General features: G+C 40.3%; 1 protein-coding gene across 6 annotated transcripts in view; it reads right to left on the minus strand.

Annotated features, from left to right (window-relative positions):
- TAB3 (TGF-beta activated kinase 1 (MAP3K7) binding protein 3) overlaps positions 1 to 18642 on the minus strand; it is a 76979-nt gene that overhangs the window by 43713 nt on the left and 14624 nt on the right. For 3 of the 6 annotated variants that reach the window (XM_077817038.1, XM_077816994.1, XM_077817018.1), the window contains exon 3: positions 10640 to 10743. The exons of 2 other annotated variants lie outside the window; for them this stretch is intronic. The gene's annotated coding sequence lies outside the window, so the exon portion shown is untranslated. Of the gene's footprint in view, positions 1 to 10639; positions 10744 to 15532; positions 15815 to 18642 lie in introns of those variants that run through there. One more of the 6 variants, XM_077817003.1, reaches the window with a different exon arrangement.

Here is an 18642-nt window from a genome sequence, read left to right on the forward strand (position 1 = left end):
TCAAGTTAAATTCTCTTTCATCAAGGATTAACTAGGCAAAAAAAAAAGGGGGGGGTCTTTAACATTTCATCCCAGTCATGTCTACTATCTATTCAGTAGTCATCTGCACCCAATTATAGCCTTGTAAACATGACTGGCATGTGACCTGGCTGCAGATGCAATCATGTAATCTCACACTCTAATCCTTTGAACAGGCTCTGGAACCAAGACTGGCTCAACTTCAAACTTGCCTGAAGTGCCACTATTAATTAGGTTGACTATTTAAGTAGTTTAAGTGATCTGGCTCCATTGACAATGGGAAAAATATAAAGAAGTTTTGTATGTGACATTTTTATTTATTTAACCACTCTATTTAATGATTACATTCAGTGTAACCGTAACAAAATTTTGTTTTCTCCCAAACTCATGCCAGGTAAGTCTCTTTACCCTCCCTACCAAAAGGTGAAGGCAACGACAAACTTATGGAAACGTATCTATAAAAGTGTTTGCCGACTGGAACATCTTGAGACTCAGCAACTGGATACAAACAATGTGGTTTCATGTGTACACATGTAGCAGCTTTTCTGTCATACCTACCACGCCACCTAACCATGGTTATTAAGTGTATTCTGGGAAGCAATGCCATATGTCAAGGCATATGAGTATTTCTTTTCCAAGAGTCCCCAACCTGCCCTAAATTATCCATCTAGGATTAAAGGATGGCTTACACAACTCCATCTCCTGCCTCAATGATCACAGTGACCAGTTGTTGTGGAGACATTCCTAGCACTGCAGGTTGCTACATCCTCCGGATTCTGGAGTTTGCTGCTTAACAGCTTGGAAGCAGACTGGGCAGAGAGTTACACCAGAAAGAACAGTCTCAATTGTAACCTGAAAACAAGGTAGAGGAACACACAGAATTGTGTCCATTTAAAATGCCAAACTAAATCACAAAGAAAGCAGACTTCCGGCAAAACAGAGCTCAGCCCACTGCTGGGAAAATACAGTAATGATCTAAACCAAGTGCAACTGGCCAAGACCCCAAAACGCAACTAATCACTTTTGACTGTATGTGTGGCATTACCAACTACCTTACAATTGAAATTCACTCATATGAGGAAGACTGTCCTTCTGGACATGAGTTGTCATAGCACTTTGGAGACTAGCCAAGAATGCAGACTACCACTTGAAATCTTTGGCATGGGAAAGACAATGAGAGAAATAGTACTGCATTCATCAGTAAATGTTACTGATTCATCAGTAAAGTTAGCAATGCCAATCAAGTCATTGAGGGCCGTAAATGATGTGAAGACTTCTTAAAGTATGCTGGGGCTACTAATGGAATTCATGTCCCAATTCTTTGTTCATTTCCCCTCTCAATCTGCAGAGCTCTACAACCATAAAATAATGCTGTGGTGGATCACAGAAGGTGCTTCACTTGCTCGCCTGTCATGATTCAGGATACCAGAATATGAAATAATTAGACAATGAGCAGGAAAGAGTAGATAAGGGTGCCACTGATGCAGTAAAACCAAGAAATGTGATATTTCTGTGCTAAATGCCTTGGGGACCTTAGCTTACATTCTGTTGCCTTGCAATACTAAGATTATGAGATGCTAACAATTGGCAATTAAACTACTACCTCTCTAGTGTCAGAAAGGTGTTTGAGTGCATCCTGAGGGTTTATGTAGATGCCTATCGAAGCAAAATTATATTGACCTGACATATGTCTCTAGTCTTAGCTAAATCCTCCGTAACATTTGTGAGCAGATGGAAAAATGCACAACCAACACCACAAAATGGGATATTGCCTATTATCCTAGGCAAATTACTACAATTGTTGGACACACTGTACGGTATGCATGATGAGGGATGCCACGTGCCGTTATTTTTTTCATACCGACACTGCAGTAGTAGAGTGCAAAGAGGACACAGATCTCCATGTTCCTGTGCTTACGCTACATGATCTTTTATTCCTTTTATCTTTTATAGATTAATCGGCTGTTATTTAATGACTGCTGTATGTAATAAAAGGATGATGACTGAAAAGTGTTTTCATGGATTCTATGCAGACAAATCATACTACAAAATAAGGTTGTTTTTCTTCATGAAACACTGATAAACAAGTTTTTCAAAACAGAGCCCATGTTGGAAATGGAAAAGAATGTTTAAAGCACAAACATGTTGTTTACTTACAGCTGAGATCACGTTCGGGGATGATTCTTGTTGTCCTCACAATACTCATAGAAAGCAGGGCTGCACTTCTGAGACAGGTAGGGTCCTTCATTTTAGAAGAAGGAAATGACTCACTGCCACTGAACTCATTATGACATTGATGGGAGATGGGGCTGGAGCAGTGTGGGGTCCTCATCTGTCGCCTGGGAGCCAGTTGTTTATTCACACCACAAGAGTCATTGCCTTAAACTATTGATTCCACATCCTCTAAGAGGCATCCATCTTTTCCTGCATCTTCCTTTTTTTCAATCTCTTCCCAGGCCTCTCTGTTCCTTTCATTTATGGCCTCCAGACCAGGAGAGCGGACAATGTCATCCTCATGATCCATCAAGATCTAAATGGGATCCGCAAATATCTTCTTTTTATTATTCTTCCTCTTCTGCCACAGAATATTAAAATCCTCTGAAGCTATCAAAGGGAATTTGCTACACACAGATTGTGCCTGGACAAGCATGACCTAAGAAGTGCTAGGAACAGATGCATACTCAGGTTGCCCAATATACTGGGATGTTAAGGGAAAAAAGTTGGGAGCATTTCACTAACAATATAATATCAGCTTCAAAACTGATACTCCTTTCTATGGGCCTTTTATCCCCTGATAAGAATCATGACCATGGCATATGTCTGTCCCCCTCAAAGATAGCCATTTTAAAGAGTCAATTGTATTTTTTTATTTCACTTTTTTGAAGTAACAGAAGGAGATTTAAAATCACCAATACTAGCCTTGCATCAAGCAAGGCCTTTAGACAATGGCATTTTAAAGTTAATCATTTCAAATCTACTAAATAAGTAAGATACTAACAACATTTTCCCTTTGTTACTAATGAATGTTTCTCTGAGCACCTATGATCTCCCACCAGGCAAAAAGGGATCCCCACCTCTATGCTGTGGGACCAAATTTATAATAAAAAATAAGCTTCATTGCAATTTAACAGCCCAGATAATCCATTTGGGTTCAGAAAGACCATGTATTGTTGCTGTCAGAAGATTTCTGAAGGGCCTCAAAAAAGATGCAAGCTAGGATAAATTTCTACATCAACCAGACAGCGAAGGAATAAAGGACTCCGCAGCAACAATATACTACCACAGAGATTGGCAACCTTTGGCACGTGGCCCGTCATGGAAACCCACTGGCAAGCCGGGCCGGTTTATTTACCTGCAGCATCTGCAGGTCCGGCCAATTGCAGCTCCCACTGGCTGTGGTTTGCTGTTCCAGGCCAATGGGGGCTGCGGGAAGCCACATTCCTTGGCCCGCGCCACTTCCCGCAGCCCCCATTGACCTGGAATGGCAAACCGCGGCCGGGGGAGCTGCGATCGGCTAAACTTGCGGACGCCGCAGGTAAGTAAACTGGCCCGGCCTGCCAGCGGATTTCCCTAACAGGCCGCATGCTAAAGGTTGCTGATTCCTGTACTACCATATAAACCAAATGCCAGAAGATTGTATGGCAATCTGGTGTGAACTGGCTTACTTGCTGGTACACACAACCTATAGCTATTGAGTAAGCAATTCATGTAATATATGATGTGGCTGGAAAAAAGAACCCCGAAGTTAACCAGGCACACTGTCAGCTTTGCCAGCTTTCAGGAACACCACAATTTTGGCCCGTTATATACAATCTCACCGTGATGCAGATTTCACCTGTCACATTACTGGAGAACAGAACAGGAAAGTTTACAATGCTATGCAGTTTAGCAGAAGATGTACTGAACTGCAAACCCATACAACATGAGTTCTAGTCTCAGCTCTTCCACAGGCAACTGTTACTGTTTTTGTTCTTAACGACTCTTAAAATGAGCCATGGTTTCATCCTTTGGGGAGGGGAAGGGGGCAGATAATGAACAATGGTTTCATCAAGCGAGGGGGAAGGGGACTATGCACTAATTTTCCAGTAAGGTAAGGGAACTTGCACAATGTCACGTCAGATGGTGCTAGGAGTAGAGAATACAGAACCCAAGTCCATAATAGAACAGAGGCAACTCTTTCATTTTGCCTGTAGTCTTTCAGATGAAATGTTTCAAATTGGGTACTTCTGTAATCCACAGTAACACAGCGTAGCTCATACAGCTATAAGGTTCATGACTCTGCTGTTACTTCCATGCTAAGATACCTGGCTGTTTAGGTCAAGTGGTAGAGGCGCCTACTTTTACTTCTGGGGATTCAGTCCCCCAAATTACACAAGCAGGGATGGTGTATTACTCCTGAGGGAATTCTGCACCATTGTGCACACGCAGAATTCATGTGTCCCATGGATTTTTTTTATTCTCCACAGAAAATATATTCTGCGAGAGATGCTCTACAGTTACACCTTCCACCCACCAGGGGCTACTGTGACACCAGAACACAGGCAGCCGACTCACCGGCTGCAGTCAGCCAGCAGCCGATAGGGAGAGAGCAGAGGCTGCATTCCTCACAACATCCAGCCTGCAGGGCCAAGTGCTGTGGCAACGGGTTATGTGGGATGGAGTGAAAAGAGAGTGGGGTACATGGGGCTGCTGGGGGGGGGGGTGTCACAGACTGGGGTTGCAGGGACACATGGGGATGAGGAGAGGAGGGGTGGCTGAGTGGGGGTGCTGGGACACAGGGAAAGAAGGAGTGGCTGAGTGGGGGTGCTAGGGCACGTGGGGATGGGGGCAGATGTGCCTGACTGACTGGGAGATGCTAGGGGTCATCTGCCAGGGTCTTCAAGGGTAGGCTTCCCAACTCCCTAACAATCCCTCCACTCCCCAAAAATGTTCCATACTTCTCCCACCCACACACAACAACCCTCCAGGTTCACTCCCAGGCTCCTTCCCAGCAATGACTTCCGTCTCCCTCAGCTCCTCAGTTACCCTGACTCCCCCAAGTCTTTGCACTGCTTCTGAGCGGTTCGGGAAATACATTTCTGTATTGTACTTTGAATGAATTACTACTCAAAGTTCTGTATTAATATGCCTAATAAGGAATCTATTTGTCATGCAACATTTCCTGAATCTTTTTTGTTGTCTGTATTATTAGACATACTTCTTGACAGGTATTTTGAAATAAATTACCAAAATAATTAAAACTGGCATGATTATATTGTGTTATTTTGACAAATAATATATGCAGTCAATACTACCTCTATTAGCAGAACTGCTTACTATCTTAAGATGCTCAGATACTATGGTGAAGGAGAACTTGTAAAAACCTATTTATAGGTTTATTATAATTGTTTTTATTTAAAATATATATATAAAGTTTCATTTCCCCCCACTACTGGAAGTTTAACCTAAATTAATGTGTTGGCTTTGCCTGCCCTCTTATAGATGCAGAAGACTCTACTTGTTCCATGGCACCAGCAAAGCATAGCATTTCAGGGCCCAGAGACCAACTTATTTCCTCTGGAGTTATTTGTGTAGCTCGTCACAAAGAAAACACTAAAAGCAACAGCAGTAAGTGGACAGATTAAGAGTCTCCTACTTCTGAAATGGATACTATGAAAATCCTTTCATTGAGAGAATGGCAATTTTTCTGTATTTTATAAACAAATGTTACTTATAGCATCCTTAGAAGTCTTATTATAGCAAAAGACCCATCCAGCCTTTCCATTATAACTTATCAAAAGTTTATATATAATCTCTGCCACATATAACAACTCTGGATTTAAACTTAGCAATATTTCAGTCCAGAAGCAATTAAAAAACGAAATCTAAAAACCAAGAGTAGAATTAGCAGGTCAATACTCTGACTGCACTGAGTATTTCTATATAGCTTAATATATTTCTATTTAATTAAAATTGCAGGTACAAAGGAGCACTATAGTATAGATGACAATCATTAAATATGAAGGGATCTCAACACTACTAAGTAAAACATCAATCAGCACATTTTTATTAAGGAGGCAATCAAATACTTGAAGATATCAACAGATCTGTGCTAGAGGAGCTGTTAATTGATACGCATTTCAGTTTAGAATATGAATACAAGTGGGAGAATGGACATATCCCTAAGGAAATTTATAACACACAGTTCAGGCAGCATCCTCAATAGTAAGGCTGCCCAACACTTTGTTATAAGACCCTATTTTCAGATGCTTATCCTTTTGCCAAATTATTATGCTAGAATTTTCCATGCTGGGTGTATGCCTCAGTCAACTTCACTTTTGGGGGGGTAAGTTTCACCTTAAAAAAAAAAACAAAAAAACCCAGCCATACACAGGAACAAGATTAGGGAAAAAATAAGTTTTGCTTGTGTTAAAAAAACAATTGTTTCACTGAGAAACTATTGCCTCCAGGCTTTGGATCAAGGGCTTGAAATTTGGTTGGGGTGGGGAGGGAGTGTCACCCTGGTGTTAGAGCTGCACCTTTTGTAGTCCCCATGAATGTTCACCTAAATTTCACCAAATTAAGAGTCTCTAAAATAAGTCAATCAATCACAGCTTGCACACACTCATTAGAGGCTTGCCAGAGTTTGGAAGCTAAACTCTCTGAAGATCTCATTTGCACTCAGCATGCTCCATTCCCTTAGAGCTACTTTGTGCCAACTGGACTGCACATATGTCATTCCCACAGAGTGACTGAGCATGCTCCATACCAGCAATGCAAATGATGAGCAGGAGTTTCCCTGCAATTGCTCCTTCTGGTTTCTGTAGTACCGGGCACAGGCATTAAGAGCTGGGAGACCATCTCCTCTCCTTTCAGTGCCTCTGCTTGCTGGCACCAAGGCAGCACAGAAGAGAAGGAAGAAGCAACCACACTGGAATATGGAGTGCTGAGGAAAGTGGGGAGGGATCAGAGCATAAGATGTGGAGAAGAAGGGAACTAGAGAGGAGCACAAGGAACAGAAGAATCTAACCACTAGAGCACATTCCTTTCCAGAACCTAGAACTGAATCGGAGTCTCTACATTCGTCTGCTACAACAAAAAGCTGTGTAACCCAAAATGTGTCACACCCCTCTCTAACAGCTTGTCCACATATAGAACAACAGCCTATTAATGTTACCAGTTATTCAATTAGCTCAAAGTGGTAGAGGTCTATGCTGTGGATGTAAAGGCCCAAACCCTGAAGACGACTTAAGCTGGGGTCAATGTGGTTCCACATCACAGAATTTCTGCGGAGGGTTTTAAAGTTTTTTTTTAATTCAGAAATTATATAAAAACATGTTAGAAGAACATTAAGGTTGTAAAGTAAGCACTTAAAAGATAGCAAATGCCAAAATTAGGGCTATGCAATTTTTATTTGACTCTCTTGTACACGCATTATGATACAGACAATCACCTGATCACATACTTTTCCCCCCAGGACCCCTGCATTATTCAATGTATATTTTTATCCTCTATTCACTGTGTGGCCATATACCTTATTTACCACACACACATATCCTCAAACCCTGCACCGAATACAAATATATTAATTTCTATGTTTCTATGGTACTTTGACCACAGTATCATTAAAGAAACATTAAAGAATTTAGCTTCACAACACCCAGTTGTAACTGGTGATGAGATCTCCATTTTACATATTGGGAAACTAAGGAACAGAGATTAAGATAAAAAGGATCCACTGATTTTGCGTAACTAACTTCACATACCACGGGACTGATTTTCAGAGTACTTAGAATATGTATAGCACTAGCCGCATGGCTTTCCTCTTGACAACTGAAAGGCCTGCAGCTAGCAACCCGGATTACTGAAGAGGCACACCTGAAAGATCAAGGGATTCCATTGTAAGAGCAGCAGAAAGCTGCAGAGAAGGGGTGGGGAGAACAGGAAACTGCAGGGAGTGAGAAAGACTCCTCCAGGGGAATTTGGAAGTCAGAGCCAGAAGGCTGAGCTCCAGCCAGATAAACCCTGGGAGCGGCAGCTAAATTAGGACCCAGCTCTGGGAAGGGGGCTGAGGACTCCCTACGTAAGGGGAAAGGCACTGAAATGGGGGGTGAGGCCAGGAGAGCCAGACTATGTAAGGACTACATAAACTGGACACCAGGAAGGGAATGTTTTGAATTACCTTTGGACTGGGTGTGTAACAGTATAAGCAGCCCCTTGAGGAAACTGAGGCAGCCTGCCTGTAGAATAACCCCAGGCACATGGGAAGTGGATTCCCTGATACAAGCACACATATTCAAAGCACAGTTTCAGTTGGCTTCAGTTGCAATCACGAGCACTCAGCATTTCTGCAGATCTGATACCAGATGTCTCAGGTTGTGCACCCAGAAAATGAGAAATACGGACTTAGTGGCAAACTGAAAACATTTTGGTTTAAGTGGCTTGCTTAGCATCACACACAAGAACTCTGCAGCAGAGGCAGGGACAGAATCTAATTCTCTAGCATTGCATTTAACTGCAACAAATGAGGCCATAGTCTTTCTGACAAGTTTCCTTCAATATGCAACCTCCATTAATTCCCTGAGCACAGTCCATCCTTTGTGCTGAATGAGGCATAGGTGCTACGAGAAAAATAGGATAGAACTTGAAGTTTTAGAGTCCACCCAGACCAGGAAGGCAGTCTCTCACTGCCTGCCCTACTGTAACTTTGGGTCCTGACACCAATCACCAGCCTACAAGAATAAGGCCTCATCCTGGTTCTCATCAAACTTTGCAGGCTGACATCAACACTGCTTCAAGTTCCAGGTCTCCCCAAATTCATCCTCTCCAAGTTCTTAATTAACAGACACTTGGACTATTCTCCTCTTGTTCATCACTCCCAAAGTCCTGAAACTAGCCCCCCCGTTATCATATCACTTTTGAACATAAAATCCACAAAGTTTACAGACCAGAGATCTGCTTGGGATGAAAACAAACAAAAAAGCTTATTTAATAGAGAAATCACATATTCAAAGATGAAATAGTAAGTGGAACGTAAGCTTACACAGAAAAACAAAAATGCAACCTCAGACTTTACATGATCATTTTAGAAGAGGGATTTTATCTAATATGGGTTCCCCACTGACTTAAAACAGTTTCTCAGCATACCCCCTTGGCTGTAGCAGCGATCCTGCCTCAAGACTGTACCCCAAGTTCTTCAGTTCAAACCTTTTCCATTTTAAAAGATTTTACTCCTGGGGGAATTCTGTGCCACTGTGCAATTCAGAATTTTGCAAAAATTAATGTTGCGTACACAGAATAGGGTGACCAGACATCCCGATAAAATCGGGATTGTCACAATATTTAGTTGTTTGTCCCGCGTCCTGACCGATGTACGGCATTTGTCCTGATATTTTGCTTCAGCAGCACTGGCCTTTTTTTTTGCTTGGGGTGGCAAAAAACCTAGAGCCGGCCCTGGAAGAGCCTGTGGCTGCCCCCTCCAATATTTTGTTCTTGTCATCTGGTCACCCTACACAGAATTTCCTCTACCCCGCCACAACATGGGCTGCAGAGATGTTGGCCGCAACTAGGGGCCAGTGGACCTGGCAGAGCATAGCTCATAAATAGGAGACAATGCCAGAGGGAAGGAGAGAGAGGGGGAACTGGAGGGTTCCCATCAGCTGCAGTTCCTGGCATTCCCTGAAGGAAGGAAGTGGCAGCATACAGTAAACTCCATGCAAGCCCTGGACCCAGCATCAAACTGCTTCTCCCTCTGAATCCCTGGCCTCTGGGGCATAGAGGGTGAGAGTGTCTGGGCAGGGGGAGGGGTCCCACAGCTGGGCTCTGGGAGTGGAGGGGAGGGGGCAGAGAAGCAGGAACTGGGTTGTTTACCTCTACTCCTGGGGGGATTTTTGTGTGGGTCTATCATTAGACATATTTGCTGACAGGTATTTTTAAATAAATTACCAAAATAATTGAAAAAATGGCATGGTTATATACTGTTATTTTGACAAATAAAATTTTCAGAATTTCGCAGAATTTTAAAATATTGTGAACAGAATTTATTTTTTTGGCACAAAACTCCCCCAGGAGTAACGTTTGTATATTTCTTTCCTTTAGTCACTATAGATATTCAAAGGGTGTGGGGGGGAGAGGAGGAAAGGGGGTGGAAATGATCCCTCCTTTCTTAGTTTTTGAATACTGTGGTTTTCTTTTCATTTTCAAGCTCTTCCCATTTGCTTTGATGGTTTCTTATTGTTTTTTCCTGAGCTGTCAATGGCTAAGTGCTTGAAGCCATTTCTTAATTTCTAAGTGCTTGACTTTGCAACTTTAACTTTTTCAATGTAGATTTGAATACAATATGAAAACCAGATTTGCCTTTTAACGTCTGCAGTTGCCATCACTATGTTGTATTAGATAGATAGCAAACAGAATTTAAACAATTAAGGATACACTTTGTTAATTATCATGATACAATGGTAACAACTCTGCACTGTGTTGTGAAAATATCAATTTTTTGTGGTCGTACACACTTCAATTCCATACAATGAGACTAATGGGCATTTTAAAGAATCAAGACTTTGAATTTCACATTTTCTATATAACATACTTTCAATTTTTGTAATTTGTTTAACTCTTGGTTTACAAACTAGAATATACTTACAAAGTTACAGTGATTGTTATTATAGAGTCATCTCACGAAAGGTTGACTTTTTAGTTTTGATGTATTGAAGCATCTGTCAGAAAATGCAACAGTTTTGCCAACACCTAAGTAAAAGAATCAATGACTAATTAGATGTGCAAGTGGGGCTAGTTTGTAAAATGCTAGTTTTATTAATAAAGAACACAGTCACTTAAATAAAATACTTAGTGAATGTTTGAGAGCTAAAAGACATCTAAAGTTTTGATGGCTCACCATCATTCATTCCTCTGAGTTTTTGGAGGACATATAAAATGCTTTTTGAACACTATATATATATACACACACACACACACACAGAGACCGAAGTAGACTGATTCAATACAGGAACCAGTCAATAACAGTTACACTTCATTTCCTAAAACAAGTATATTTCCACCATACAATATTAATTCTTTATTTAAAAAAATATACGTTAAACATTCCATTATTAATGGATAGTTAAAAATTAAATGTCTTCTCCTTAACTTTATTCTTTTTTCCCTCTTCTCCATCATAGTACAATCAATATTTTAAGAGTGCCTACACCCTTTTATATACTTAAAATGTGAATTTAATTCCTTGAATTTGTATGGCCAATTTTTGTTACTTATGTGTGCAAGTTAGATATGCAATTGCAGAAAGATTCGGAACCTGCGATTGCATAGATGGCCGGATTTTAAAATATTTTGCCCCAAGTGTAAGCTTAATATAATAGGGAAAGGTATCCAAACTTATCTGAAAAAAATATTTTTTTTTTAGAATAATAGGATCCACAGATCCATTACAATAGGATTGCAGCCTTGGAGCAAAACCAGCTCCGTCAGGCACTGGCAACAGAAGACTGCACCACCTCCTTAAGTTCCTTCTACTTGAGACAACTTCCATAGCCAGGATAATTCAAATCTACTTTCCTAAATTACAGATTGTGTTAAATATACTCAGGGGTGGGGAAGGATACAAAAATTTCTCTTACTGCAGAGCATGATAAATTCCACCTATTGACAATGAACCTTAATCCTTGGATATCAATTTCTATTTCTATTCTGGATGATCCATTTGTCTCCTGAGTGGGCCAGATCTCTGAGCCTTGCTACTTGAAAAAGGAAATTTCTACATAAGCATGGATAAGTTTTCCTATTCTTCATGCTAAAGTCCACAGATCTGTTGCAACAGGATTTGCATAGCAGTGTGCCTCCAGGGCAGAAAGCAGGATCATCCTGTAAATATGGACATCCAAAACAAGGTATAGTACATACAATTATCTACTCCTACTCAGGAGTGGAGAAGACTTCTTCCAGAAGTAAAAGGGAATTGGCTGACATAGGATGACCAATGTGCAAAATCTGGTGAACTATCTAGCAAATCTCAATACAGAAGACATGACTACTCTGCCCTGAGACTTTCAGTGATCTCAAGGACTAGACTTTGATGCTTAACCAAAGAAGGAATACTTCTTGGGAAGGAACGTTGGTGACAGTTGAAAAGATTATCTGTCTGAATTAAAAGTACAATATTTGGGTCTCATTAGATAAAGTTCCCAACTTCAAATAAAAACCTCATCTGATAGAAGGTAATAGCCATATGGAGGCCTACTCTAATGGATAGGAAGTATAATGCATTTTATCTCGGTAGTGCTGTAAGGAACAGAATGAGGTTCCAAGGTCATACCCTATGTCTTTTTCAAGGTTTATGCACTAAGGAAAAATTTAATGTTGGGATATGTACAAAACTTCCCCTTCTTGAACATGTTGAGAACATTATGCTACACAGACTTAACCTTTTTGCTTGGACACTCATAAATCCACAATAGAGCCTTCCTAGGAGAACTCTACGGAAGTTATACTATGGACTTTGCACCAGCCCACAGAATAAATTTTATCTGTACTTCTCCACTGGGGTCCATAAAGCAAAAAAATCTCTTCCTCCAAGTATTCATTTTAAAACCTGTCTGCTCCCAGATGGAGGACAGGTCTTGCAATATGTTAATTTGCTAGGTTAATCATACCTGAGAGCCAAAGTCTCTTCAGCAAGAAAGACATGAACACTATCGCTGCTGCTCTTTGTATTATTCTGCAGAGGGGTGGAAAAGGAAAGACGACAGAGATCTCTCCCAGTTTTGCAAGATGTCGTTCACCACCTCACATCTGAGTTCCTTACACATAGTGAGATCTCAGAGCACTTGATTTAGGATTTCCAGATTCAAAGAGTTCCGTCAACAGCCCACCAAACTGGATTATGACGACATTTCTGGGTGCAGCAGCCACTCTGTTAATATGACTTCTGCCATTTAAATCTTGGTGTTCATCTCTTCCTCAGTGGGCAGTGCATGTTGACAGAGGTTGACGTTTTGTTCTATCCTGGACAGAATTTCAACTTGAGGTCTTATCACAGACTTCCCAGGTATTATGAAAATGCCATCAGAAATATTGTCTATTATGACTGTAGAAGGAGCAGAGAGCCCTGAGACCTCAATGAATCACTGTGTCCCAGCAGGTGGATACTGTGTTCTCTCTTTCTGGTACCTGAACTGAATTAGAAAGACCCCTTAAAAGAAAAATCTGATTTTCTTCATTCACTAGCTGTGGGAGTAGAGAATACAGAACCCCAGCTAGATCCCTGCCACTGGATGAGATAGGGAGGAAATACCCAGATTTACTGGATAGGTATCATATGAACTCTATCACTGAAGCATGCCTGTGTATAAGGTCAAAATTTTAAATAGGCTCTAATAAGAATTTGATTTTTGTTTTTGTGACATCTCTTGTTAACATTCTTCTGACAGGAGACCTTGTATTTGATAGTATTCTTCGTCAGCCCAGGCCTATGTCTGGGTTTCTTGGTACTATATCTGTGTTTGTCGTGAATTCAAGATATTCCAGATCATTGTGTCTTTGCTTCAAGCTTTCTCGCTGTACAGAAACCTTGAACTGAAAAATTGTCTGGGGAGAGAAATGAATTTTCTTCTCTCCTAAAGCCAATATTATTGCTACCATGATACTGGAGAGACCCCCTTGAATGACAGCCAAGATCAAATGGTATGGATTGAAACTAGGAATGGAAAAAGGCTCCTGTTCACTTGCAAACATAAGAATGGTCTGAAAGTGTTAAAATAGGAATGCTTTGAAGACAAACCGCTACTAGGAACTTATTTAGAGGTTTCACATAGGGCCTTGCTCAGCTTTTCCCTGATTCTCTGAGGGTAGAAATAGGATGGGAAGTGGATTGCATTGCTCCAATCTGAAGTACACAAGGGATGAGAACATTAACATTGTGGCCTTTCCCTGGGTTGCTGAAACTTGGAACGGAACAAAAAACTGTTTCTGAAATCCTTGCATGGCTCTTTTGGGTACCCCCTCCGGACAATGTCCAGTTACCTTATTTGAGCAAAAACAAAGGTAGCCTTTTTCTTCCCAAACTGGCACGAATCAGGGGGTCTATCTGCAGATAGAGCTTGTTAGGAAACCCTCAGATAGCGCTGAGGCAACAGAAATTCTATAGTGAACCTGCACTTGTTCTAACTACCACTTGCTAAGAGGTATTTTCTCCTGCTGTACCTCATGAACTGCTTCAACTTGCCATATAACCTTTATTTCCTTTCTACTATGTCTGGCAGGAATTGGGATTGTAAAGCAATATTCCAATGACTCTGAATAGTCTCAGCTTTCCCTAAAGTTTCTCATTGTAACAGGTAACTGATTTTTCTGAGTGCTGATGCCAAGGACCAAAGCCTCCTAATGTCTGCATGAAACAGATCTAAATCCTACTTTTTTTCTTCACTCCAGAGAGAAGGAAGCCCTTGAGGCCATGTGAGCTTTAGGTGGCACTGAGCCTTGCAGCACTGCCACCCCCTCGCTTGAGAAAACATACCAGGGCACGCAGGGTGTCACATGACCGTTTAGATTTGTTTATTTTTGTTGGCATGGTTCATGAGCTTTCATGCCCAAATGAGGGGGCTGAGATGCTGCCTGTCTGGATTTGGTTGCCTGTGAAAGGCCACTGTTTCAGGTAAAATTCTCCCCCCAGTTAAAAAACACCCAGTCCCTGACCACTTGACAAACAGCCATATTTATCTTCCGCAGTGATACCATGTTAAAACATTGATTTTTAATAACTACTCCCCCATTTGGCTACCCACTCTCACTTTGGCCAACACTGGTATAGATACACATACTATGACTCTCTCATTCTTCATGTTTTGATGAGCAGCAAAATATTTACTAATGTTGGCATTTAAAGTATTATCCCTGTTAAGTGAGTTAGCACCCAGCTATAGAAGAGGGTGAGTTCATTGCTTCAGACTCTCTGCAAACTCAGACATCATTTTAATTTATGTCACGATTTTAAGATTTTCTGTGCCATCATAACAACTACAGACTTTCATTAAAACAGCAGAAAGAAAACACTCTGGAGAACCATGAAAGCACTGTCCTTTCATCCCTGGCTAGCACTTTGTTTCCCCACAAAAGAGGGCAGGTATCACACTCTGGGCAATAATACTTTAATAGGTCTTCAGTATTAGCAGTATGTTAAGCAGCTACTGAATTCATCTAAATATTAATGACTGCTGGAGAAACAAAGTATTGTTTGAGAGTTCCATAAGATATCGGTCTTCTTTCCAATAAGTGTTATGTTCACACAGTCATTTTTAAACAACTATAATCCAAAAAGTCACTTGCAGAATTTAACCAAATGTAAACATTGTTGGCCTTCCCAACATTAACTAGAAAAGTGAAAAGGCTTTCCTAACTCAAAAGTAAGGAGGTAGGTGAGAAGAGTGTTAAATGAGGCTCATAACAGCCACATGCAAAGTCACAACCAAATCATCTGTAAGTTTTCCCACATTTACACATTTTAATTCTGACCCTATAAACCCACCTGCATCAAATGGAGCCTCCATGAAGTCAGCTCGCGTGTACAGGAGCTTGCACCATCAAGGGAGCTCTTCATTATTGTGAAAATATCCTACTTTTTCAATACGATATGTGCAAAATTTAACCTTAAAAGTATTTTAAAGATTCAACTCAGAAAAATTAATCTAAAATCTAGGGCTGTCTAATTGCACTTAACTCACGTGATAAACTCAAAAAAATTAATCACAATTAGAAAAATTAGTCGTGATTAATCACAGTATTAATTGCACTGAAACAAAATATCAATTGAAATGTATTAAATATTTTGGATGTTTTTCTATATTTTCAAATATATTGATTTCAATTACAACACAGTACAAAGTGTACAATGCTCACTTTATATTATTTTTGATCATTTTAGAGTGCAAATATTTGTAAACAAAAGAAATAGTATTTTTCAATTCACCTAATACAAGTACTGTTGTGTAATCTCTATCATGGAAGTTGCACTACAGTACTTGTATTAGATGAATTGAAAAATACTATTTTTATGTTTTACAGCGCAAATATGTGTAATCAAAAATATAAAGTGAGCACTGTACATTTTGTATTCTGTGTTACTGAAATCGATATATTTGAAAATGTAGAAAACATCCAAAATATTTAAATAAATGGTATTCTATTATTATTTAATCATGCAATTAAACAGGATTCATTATTTTAATTGCTAGACGGCCCTAGTAAAAACATTTTTCACATGGATGCTGTGACAAGAAAAAAAAATTCAGTTGGATCTTGATTGCAGGATCAAGGCCTGTGTGTGCAGATGCTTGCTCGCTCAGAGCCCATATTGACTTTAGTGGTGCTCAGCATGGATGCCAGGATCTGCCCAGGAGAATTAGATTGCAGGAGCAGGGCCTTCATTTCTTCTCTGGTTCTAAAGCATCTACTCTGATTAGAAGAGCAATTTGCTACACATTTTTCAAAACAAAAACACAAGAATCAGTAACTATATTCCAAGTGCTGTCATTGCCCAAAAGACTGCAGTTTTCCAATATGTATTAAAGTTTTTCCTTCTGATGTTTACATTAACAACTTCTAAGAATAACTGAGCATGAGAACCAAGAGAGTCCACAAGTAAGTAAGTGGTCATTTAGCTTAGGTCACAGTTTCATATTCAGAACTACAGTGTTGTCAAAGCCCATGTTTCTTATTTGTATCTTTTGTTAAGCACTATATTGTGCACGTCAAACCTGGCAATAATTGGCACACTCCACTGTGAAAGACAATTACAGCAAATATCTTAAAATTGTATGCAACATGCTGTAAATTTTAATAAAACTTCTTTAAAAAATTAGGAAATCCATCATCATGACAAATCCCAAAGAGACATGGTCTCACAAACTGAGCTCCACCCGGATCACTCTCTGGCAAGGTGCTTGAGGTGGTCTGGTTATATATTCAGTTTATGTCCATCACTGGCAATTTTGTCATGCCACTAAAGCTTTTGACACCCTTGCAATTGCTGGTCATGTAGGAGCATTTATTGGTATACACACTTCAGAATTTGTTGATCCTTTGTTCTATTAATGTATCCATATCAAGAAAGCCACTGAAACTAAACAGTTGATGGAGGCGGTTGCTGCATTTGACTTCAACTATCTCATTTCTGATCTTGTTCTTGATACAGAATAGCTCATGAAGATGACAAGAATCAGAAACATCAATCAAGTGTTCTTCAGCCTTCCACGTTTCACTTCCATACGATGGAGTTGGTATAACTGTGGCTCTTTAGATCGACAACTTTGTAGCAAATGCGATGTCACAACATCCTCACAGTGGACCCTGAAGGGTCCGAAACATGGCACAGGTGCAGCTATACACACATCCATACCTTTTGAGTAACCTCCAGCACTGTCTAAGATGCTGCACAATGTTTGAAAGCTGCCATCTATCTGCTCGATGTCTCCTCCAGACAAGTTAATGTTCAGCTGGTCGTAATTCGGCGCTGGAGGCTTCTTGATGGTAATGGCCAAGGATTTACCTTGATCCAGATTAATAACCAGACCAGTGCACGCTGCTTCTTGCCCAATCAGCCATCAACTGCAGGAATTGACCAAACTGAGCCGACAAGACAATATTATCTGCAGCTATGACACTGTCTTGTAAATTTAGGGGATCCAAAAACATACAAATAAAGCAGCTGTCAGATGTTTCTTTTGAATTCAAGCTTGGAGACAACAGGAATCCCAGTAATGGGATTTAAAATTCTGTGATATATTTGGAGGCAAATATGAAAATATTTTCTCTTCACATTTGGGTAAATAATGGAACACCTCTAACGGCTGTACATTTTTAACTCCACCACTACTGCTAACAGAAAAGGTTGTTTCATCAGATAAGCGTGACTCCAAATTAGACACAATCTCATCCAATTTGGGATTCAGTTAGGAAGTCTTAAAATAAAGAGTAAATTGTGATGGTTTCTCATTTTCTTATTGTCAAGGTTCCTTCCCCACTCTGAACTCTAGGGTACAGATGTGGGGACCTGCATGCAAGACCCCCTAAGCTTATTCTTACCACATTAGGTTAAAACTTTCCCAAGGTACAAACTTTGCCTTGTCCTTGAACTGTATGCTGCCACCACCAAGCGTTTTAAAAAAAGAACAGGGAAAGAGCCTACTTGGAGACATCTTCCCCCAAAATATCCCCCCAAGCCCTACACCCCCTTTCCTGGGGAAGGCTTGATAAGAATCCTCACCAATTTGTACAGGTGAACACCGACCCAAACCCTTGGATCTTAAGAACAATGAAAAATCAATCAGGTTCTTAAAAGAAGAATTTTAATTAAAGAAAAGGTAAAAGAATCAGCTCTGTAAAATCAGGATGGTAAATACCTTACAGAGTAATCAGATTCAAAACATAGTGAATCCCTCCAGGCAAAACCTTAAGTTACAAAAAAACACTAACACAGATATACACATTCCATCCAGCACAGCTTACCTTACCAGCCATTAAACAAAAAGAAATCTAACACATTTCTAGCTAGATTACTTACTAACTTAACAGAAGTTCTGAGGCTGCCTTCCTGATCTGTTCCCAGCAAAAGCATCACACAGACAGACAAACAAACCC

The sequence above is a fragment of the Eretmochelys imbricata genome, chromosome 1 (genome assembly GCF_965152235.1).
Source record: "Eretmochelys imbricata isolate rEreImb1 chromosome 1, rEreImb1.hap1, whole genome shotgun sequence".
In the NCBI taxonomy this organism is placed as follows: Eukaryota; Metazoa; Chordata; order Testudines; family Cheloniidae; genus Eretmochelys; species Eretmochelys imbricata.